Source organism: Oncorhynchus masou, chromosome 11 (genome assembly GCF_036934945.1).
Source record: "Oncorhynchus masou masou isolate Uvic2021 chromosome 11, UVic_Omas_1.1, whole genome shotgun sequence".
In the NCBI taxonomy this organism is placed as follows: domain Eukaryota; kingdom Metazoa; phylum Chordata; class Actinopteri; order Salmoniformes; family Salmonidae; genus Oncorhynchus; species Oncorhynchus masou.
The window spans coordinates 58440082-58447707 of NC_088222.1; the positions used below are offsets into that span (position 1 = coordinate 58440082).

At 43.1% G+C, this 7626-nt stretch overlaps 1 long non-coding RNA gene across 1 annotated transcript; it reads left to right on the forward strand.

Annotated features, from left to right (window-relative positions):
• Positions 1 to 1237: 1237 nt before the first annotated feature.
• On the forward strand, positions 1238 to 3706 carry LOC135548883 (uncharacterized). The gene is made up of 2 exons (XR_010456901.1): positions 1238 to 1905; positions 2328 to 3706. It is a non-coding gene; the product is annotated as an uncharacterized LOC135548883 (long non-coding RNA).
• Positions 3707 to 7626: the final 3920 nt, after the last annotated feature.

Below are 7626 nucleotides of genomic sequence, written 5' to 3' on the forward strand. Positions count from 1 at the left end.
CTTTTGACCACCACTTTCAGAAGTGTCTCTCGCACCTGAATGTGTGCCAAGTTTAGTGCTATCATGAAAAATACGTTTTGATGTTCTTGTGAAGAAAACTACAGTAGAATAGATGTAAATGTATTTCAGCAAATGTTCAACAGTTCAGTTAATCAATTACACCTCTAATATTTTATTCAAACTTTCATTCTGGCTATTCTGTGTTTAAATTATTTCTTTCCCCCACCCCTAAACTCTGCCTAATTAAAGCCAATACAAGATCCACACAAACAGATATTCACTACAATACAAATTATTGATACATGTCATGGATAAACAAATTATTATTTTGCTGCTAGCAAATAAACACATGTACATTTACACTGGCTTGGCCTATGCTCTGACCCAAGATAACAGGCACGCCACTGCAAATAATTGGTTGATGCTGCCTGAGATGGTCAGGGGGATGACTGTGTCAAACAGCTTATGCTCCTTTACTCTGTGGATCATTCATTCAACATGCACTCTCAGCCTGGCAATGGATTGGGTCTCCCTAACCTCATGCGCTGGTATCTGTGTGTGTCTTGACAGAAAGGCTGGCTGGTAGACCTTGCACGGAACAATATCATCTACGAGAAAGCCCTTTTCTAACCATAACGCCGATGTCAGGGGTGAGTAAGGAAATAATTCCAGACTACTTGAAGATCTCCTCGTCACTCACAGATTCAGCATACAACGATGACACATAAGTGACAGCTCCATGTGGTGACATTCCCAACATGCCCTTAAAGGTACAGTGTGACTTGTAGGAAGAAAACACCTCACTCTGGCTACCTGGACTATCTGCATTGTGTCCTGCCACCCACCACCTACCTCATTTAGCCCTGTATATAGCCTCACTACTGTTATTTTTCACTGTCTTTTTACTATTGTTTTTATTTCTTTACTTATCAATTGTTCACCTAATACCTTTTTAGTTAAACTTAAAAATCACACTGTTGGTTATGGCCTGTAAGTAAGCATTTTACTGTAAGGTCTACACCTGTTGTATTCTGCACACATGACAAATAAACTTTGATTTTATTTGAATTTGGTGTTTGTCCCATTTTGTGAATTTTTGGTTGGTGAGCGGACCCCAGACCTCACAACCATGAAAGGCAATGGGTTCTTTAACTTATTGAATTATTTTTAGCCAGATCCTAATAGGCTCTATGCATTATAGCGCCTCCCACATTCTATTTTACTTCCTACCGGGTTGCTGACTTCCGGAGCGATTTACGCTATTGTTTTTACCGTTAGCTTATTAGCTAGCTAACAGTCGTCGATGCATTTGTGACTGAAATAGTTTGCTATGCCTACGTTCAAATGACAGCCCCGCGAAGGACGTGCTAATGAACATTGTTCAGTGCGTCTGTGTTCAGGTTCTTCAAAATGTAATGGTATTGTGAGCTTCCGTAGTTTCCCAGTCGATGTAGAGCTCAGGAAGCGGAGGTTGGGGGCAGAACGTCGTGACTACTTTACTGTCACCAAACGCGCAAAGGTGTGTAGTACACATTTCGTCAAGAGTGACTTTGTTGAGGGAAAAATTGTGTGGCGACAATACCTAAAAAGAGGTGTTGTTCCTACAGTTTTCGAGTGGAACAGGCACATTCAAAAGAGACCTGGTGTTTGGGAATGAAGACTGAAACCTCCTGCGCCGACTGAGGAGGATGAAGAACAAGGTGCGCTGCCTATGGACTGTGCCGTCTTGATCTGGTCCAGACATATGATTACTGTGCAGTCCCCGAACATGGCCCTACTGGCAAACCATGAGTACATAAGAGAAATTGAGGAGCTTCGAGCCAAGCTGGAGAAACTGACCGCACAACCCGGCTTTGGTCTACAGCGATTTGCTGGTTCTGACGAGGATATACGTTTTTACACAAGGTACATTAATGATTTATTATCCTGCATTACTATTGTTTATTATGAATTATTATTATTCCAAAGTCCATGTTACCTTAAAGAACATGTTCATTGTTATTTAAAACTTGGCTAGCATATCTTAGCATAAGTAGGCACATTGAATGTATATTGTCTTTACATTAGTTTTCAGTTAACCCCCAGGTCATTGCTGCAAATAAGATTTGGTTCTTAGTCCACTTCCCAGGTTAAAAAATAAGGACAATTTAAAACAAATTCACTGCTGTGATGATAGCTGCTGTGAAATCCAGTACGAATTGCACTAATAAGAAAAACAGGCTACAATAGCAGCTAGGTCATGTCTAGTGCTACTTAATACTTAGAGAAAATGGGCAAAAATAGTGATGAGCTTTTTTGGTATTCAAATACTCTGGGTCTGTCTTTAGATTTGCAAACTACACCCACCTGATGGCCTTCTGGCACTTGATTGAGCGGGCAGCAGAGACCAAGTTTATAAGAGTCACAAGCACCAATCCATCTGAAACAAGTATTACTTGAAGAAAACCAGTACGGGACAACTTCATTAAATGCAGTACTTAATAGAGAATGCTATTTGATCTTACTGTAACTGTTCAACATTATTTACTTTTTGTGCTATGTACCGAATGTAAGGACTTTATTGTACTAAAACTGTTTTCTTTATGTTCAAACCCTGCCATCAATCGACGAGTTCTTCTTGTTTATTACTCATCTGTCGCTGGGTCTGAAGCAGAAGGATTTGGCCCATCGGTTCAGGATCCAGCAATCGACAGTGAGACAGATTATCATCGCTTGAGCCATCTTCCTCTACTGCCTGCTTGGTTCAGCACGGATATGAGTGCCCAAGGAAATATCGACGTGCAGCTGCCACCTGAGTTCAAGGACTACATGGAAAGAATTACCAAAAAACTGAGCAAACTGGAATGCTATTTGGCCCTAAACAGAGAGAAACACTGGCAGAATACCTGAACACTGACTGACCCAAAATTAAGTAAAGCTTTGACTATGTACAGACTCAGTGAGCAAAGTCTTGCTAATGAGAAAGGCTGCCATGGGCAGACCTGTCTCTCAAGAGAAATAATATGTGCCCACAAAATGAGGTGGAAACTGAGCTGCACTTCCTAACCTCCTGACAAATGTATGGCTATATTAGAGACACATAATTATTTCCCTCAGATTACACAGACCCACAAAGAACTTGAAAACAAATACAATTTTGATAAACTCCCATATCTATTGGGTGAAATACTACAGTGTGCAATCACAGCAGCAAGATTTGTGACCTGTTGCCACAAGAATAGTGCAACCAGTGAAGAAAAAACACAATTTTAAATACAACCCCTATTTATGTTTATTTATTTACACTTTTGTACTTTAAATATAACATATGTTTCCCATGCCAATAAGGCCCCTTATATTGAAATGTAATTAAATGAAATTGGGGAGAGAGAGACTGTCACGACTTCCTGCCCGTTTGGGTGGTGCTCGGCGGTCGTCGTCACCGTCCTATTAGCCACTCCGATCCCTTTTTCGTGTATCTGTTGGTTTTGTCTAATTGGTTTCACCTGTGTGTTGTTTAGTTAATTAGTGTCTGTATTTAATGTAGGTTGTCCCGCCCTTGTTTTGTGCAGGATTGTTTATTTTGTCATTTCGTTTTGTCTGTCGGTGTTTGCTGTTTGTTATTCTCCGGTTAGTCTTTATCCTGTGTTGGATATATTCACCCTGTCTGTATTTGGGTTGACCGTTGTTTATTTTGTTCACCGGAGAATAAAACTTTATATCGCTATCTGCTCTCTGCGCCTGATTCCACCCACCTTGATTAGACGTGACAGAGACATAGCCCTCATCTGTGTGTATATGCCTGTTTGTGTGTGTGTCAATCCAATCAAATCATATTTTATTGGTCACATACACATGGTTAGCAGATGTTAATGCAAGTGTAGCGAAATGCTTGTGCTTCTAGTTCTGACCGTGCAGTTACATCTAACAAGTAATCTAACTATTTCACAACATACATAAAAATATGTGGACGAGCGATGGCCGTGCGACATAGGCAAGATGCAGTAGATGGTATCGAGCACAGTATATACATATGAGATGAGTAATGTAGGGTGTGTAAACATTATATAAAGTGGCATTATTTAAAGTGACTAGTGATATTTATTACATCCATTTTTTTATTATTAATGTAGCTAGAGATTTGAATCAGTATGTTGGCAGCAGCTACTCAATGTTAGTGATGGCTGTTTAACAGTCTGATGACCTGGAGATTGAAAAATAGCTTCTGTCTCTCCAGCTTTGACGCACTTGTACTGACCTCACCTTCTGGATGATAGCAGGGTGAACAGGCAGTGGCTCGGGTGGTTGTTGTCCTTGTTGATCTCTTTGGCCTTCCTGTGACATCGGGTGGTGTAGGTGTCCTGGAGGGCATGCGTTGTGCAGACCTCACTACCCTCTGGAGAGCCTTACAGCAGTTGCCGTACCAGGCGGTGATACAGCCCGATAGGACGCTCTCGATTGTGCATCTGTAAAAGTTTGAGAGTGTTTTTGGTGACAAGCCAAAGTTCTTCAGCCTCCTGAGGATGAAGAGCTGTTGCGCCCTCTTCACCACGCTGTCTGTGTGTGTGGACCATTTCAGTTTGTCCGTGATGTGTACACCGAGGAACTAAAAACTTTCCACCTTCTCCGCTACTGTCCCGTTGATGTGGATAAGGGGGTGCTTCCTCTGCTGTTTCCTTTCATCTCCTTTGTTTTGTTGACGTTGAGTGTGAGGTTATTTTCCTGACACCACACTCCAATGGGCCTCACCTCCTCCCTGTAGGCAGTCTCGTCGTTGTTGGTAATCAAGCCTACCACTGTAGTGTCCTCTGCAAACTTGATGATTGAGTTGGAGGCGTGCATGGCCACGCAGTCGTGGGTGAACAGGGAGTACAGGAGAGGGCTGAGAACTGTGGGGCCCCAGTGTTGAGGATCAGCGGGGTGGAGATGTTGTTTCCTACCCTCACCACCTGGGGGCGGCCCGTCAGGAAGTCCAGGACCCAGTTGCACAGCTTAATGATGTGTTTGGAAGGTACTATGGAGTTAAATGCTGAGCTGTAATCGATGAACAGCATTCTTGCATAGGTATTCCTCTTGTCCAGATGGGTTAGGGCAGTGTGCAGTGTGATTTCGATTGCGTCATCTGTGGACCTATTGGGGCAGTAAGCAAATTGGAGTGAGTCTAAGGTGTCAAGTAGGGTGGAGGTGATATGATCCTTGACTAGTCTCTCAAAGCACTTCACGATGACAGAAGTGAGTGCTAAGAGGCGATAGTTGTTAAGCTCAGTTACCTTACCTTTCTTGGGAACAGGAACAATGGTGGCCCTCTTGAAGCATGTGGGAACAGCAGACTGGGATAGGGATTGATTGAATATGTCCGTAAACACACCAGCCAGCTGGTCTGCGCATGCTCTGAGGATGCGGCTAGGGATGCCGTCTGGGCCAGCAGCATTGCTGGCCCATCGTTTAAATGTTTTACTGATGTTGGCTACAGTGAAGGAGAGCCCGCAGGTTTTGGTAGCAGGCTATGTCAGTGGCACTGTATTGTCCTCAAAGCGAGCAAAGAAGTTGTTTAGTTTGTCTGGGAGCAAGACGTCGGTGTCCGTGATGGGACTGGTTTTCTTTTTGTAATCTGTGGTTGACTGTAGACCCTGCCACATATGTCTCGTGTCTGAGCCGTTGAATTGCGACTCTCCTTTGTCTCTATACTGACGCTTAGCTTGTTTGGTTGCCTTGCAGAGGCAATAGCTACATTGTTTGTATTCAGTCATGTTTCTGGTCGCCTTGCCATGATTGAAAGCAGTGGTTCGCGCTTTCAGTTTTGCGCGAATGCTGCATCTATCCACGGTTTCTGGTTGGGGAAGGTTTTAATAGAGCAACAAAATGGCGTCTTGGCCAGATTTGCCAAAAGGAGGGCAGGGGAGGGCTTTATATTCATCACGGAAGTTAGAGTAGCAATGGTCCAGAATGCTGCCAGCCGTGTCGCACATTCAATATGCTGATAAAATTTAGGGAGCCATGTTTTCAGATTAGCTTTGTTAAAATCCACAGCTACAATAAATGCATCCTCAGGATATGTATGTTGTTATTGTTATGATCACACCACGACTGTGTGTGTGTGTGGGTGCGAGTGGGGCAGGGGCAGGATTAGGGGCTGTGACATCCCAAGCACTGCAGACTGGAGAACAAAGGGAATCCTGTGTGGACTCAGCAGCATTGGGTGACCTGTGGGTCACACCACGGGCCCTTCCCCACTCAGTGAGCGCCACAGCCGGAACGCAACTAACGCAACCCTGTCCCCACCCCACCGTACCCACCCCCTGGGCATGCAAATCTCCACTCACTACTGCCCTCCATCGCATGCAATCAAATCAAATTTTATTGGTCACTTACACACGGTTAGCAGATGTTAACAACTACCTAATACACACACATCTAAAGGGGTGAAAGAGATTTAAGTATATGGATGAGTGATGGCTGAGCGGCAAAGGCAAGGTGCAGTAGATGGTATAAAATAGAGTATATACATGTGATATGTGTAATGTAAGATACAGTTGAGGTTGGAAGTTTACAGACACTTATGTTGGAGTCATTAAAACTCGTTTTTCAAACACTCTACAAATTTCTTGTTAACCAACTATAGTTTTGGCAAGTCGGTTAGGACATCTACTTTGTGCATGACACAAGTAATATTTTTCCAACAATTGTTTACAGACACATTATTTCACTGTATCACAATTCCAGTGGGTCAGAAGTTTACATACACTAAGTTGACTGTGCCTTTCAACAGCTTGGAAAATTCCAGAAAATTATGTCATAGCTTTAGAAGCTACTGATAGGCTAATTGACATCATGTGAGTCAATTGGAGGTGTACCTGTGGATGTATCTCAAGGCCTACCTTCAAACTCAGTGCCTCTGCTTGACATCATGGGAAAATCTAAAGAAATCAGCCAAGACCTCAGAAAAAAAATTGTAGACCTCCACAAGTCTGATTCATCCTTGGGAGCAAATTCCAAATGCCTGAAGGTACCACGTTCAACTGTACAAATAATAGACGCGTTCTGTCTCCTAGAGATGAACATACTTTGGTGCGAAAGGTGCAAATCAATCCCAGAACAACAGCAAAGGACCTTGTGAAGATGCTGGAGGAAACAGGTACACAAATATATATATCCACAGTAAAACGAGTCCTATACCGACATAACCTGAAAGGCCGCTCAGCAAGGAAGAAGCCACTGCTCCAAACCCACCATAAAAAAGCCAGACTACTGTTTCCAACTGCACACGGGGACAAAGATTGTACTTTTTGGAGTAATGTCCTCTGATCTAATGAAACAAAAATAGAACTGTTTGGCCATAATGACCATCGTTATGTTTGGAGGAAAAAGGGGGAGGCTTGCAAGACAGAAGAGCACCATCCCAACCGTAAAGCACGGGGGTAGCATCATGTTGTGTTGGTGCTTTGCTGCAGCAGGGACTGGTGCACTTCACAAAATAGATGGCATAATGAGGCAGGAAAATTATGTGGATATATTGAAGCAACATCTCAAGACATCAGTCAGGAAGTTGAAGCTTGGTTGCAAATGGGTCTTCCAAATGGACAATTACCCCAATCATACTTCCAAAGTTGTGGCAAAATGGCTTAAGGACAACAAAGTCAAGGTATT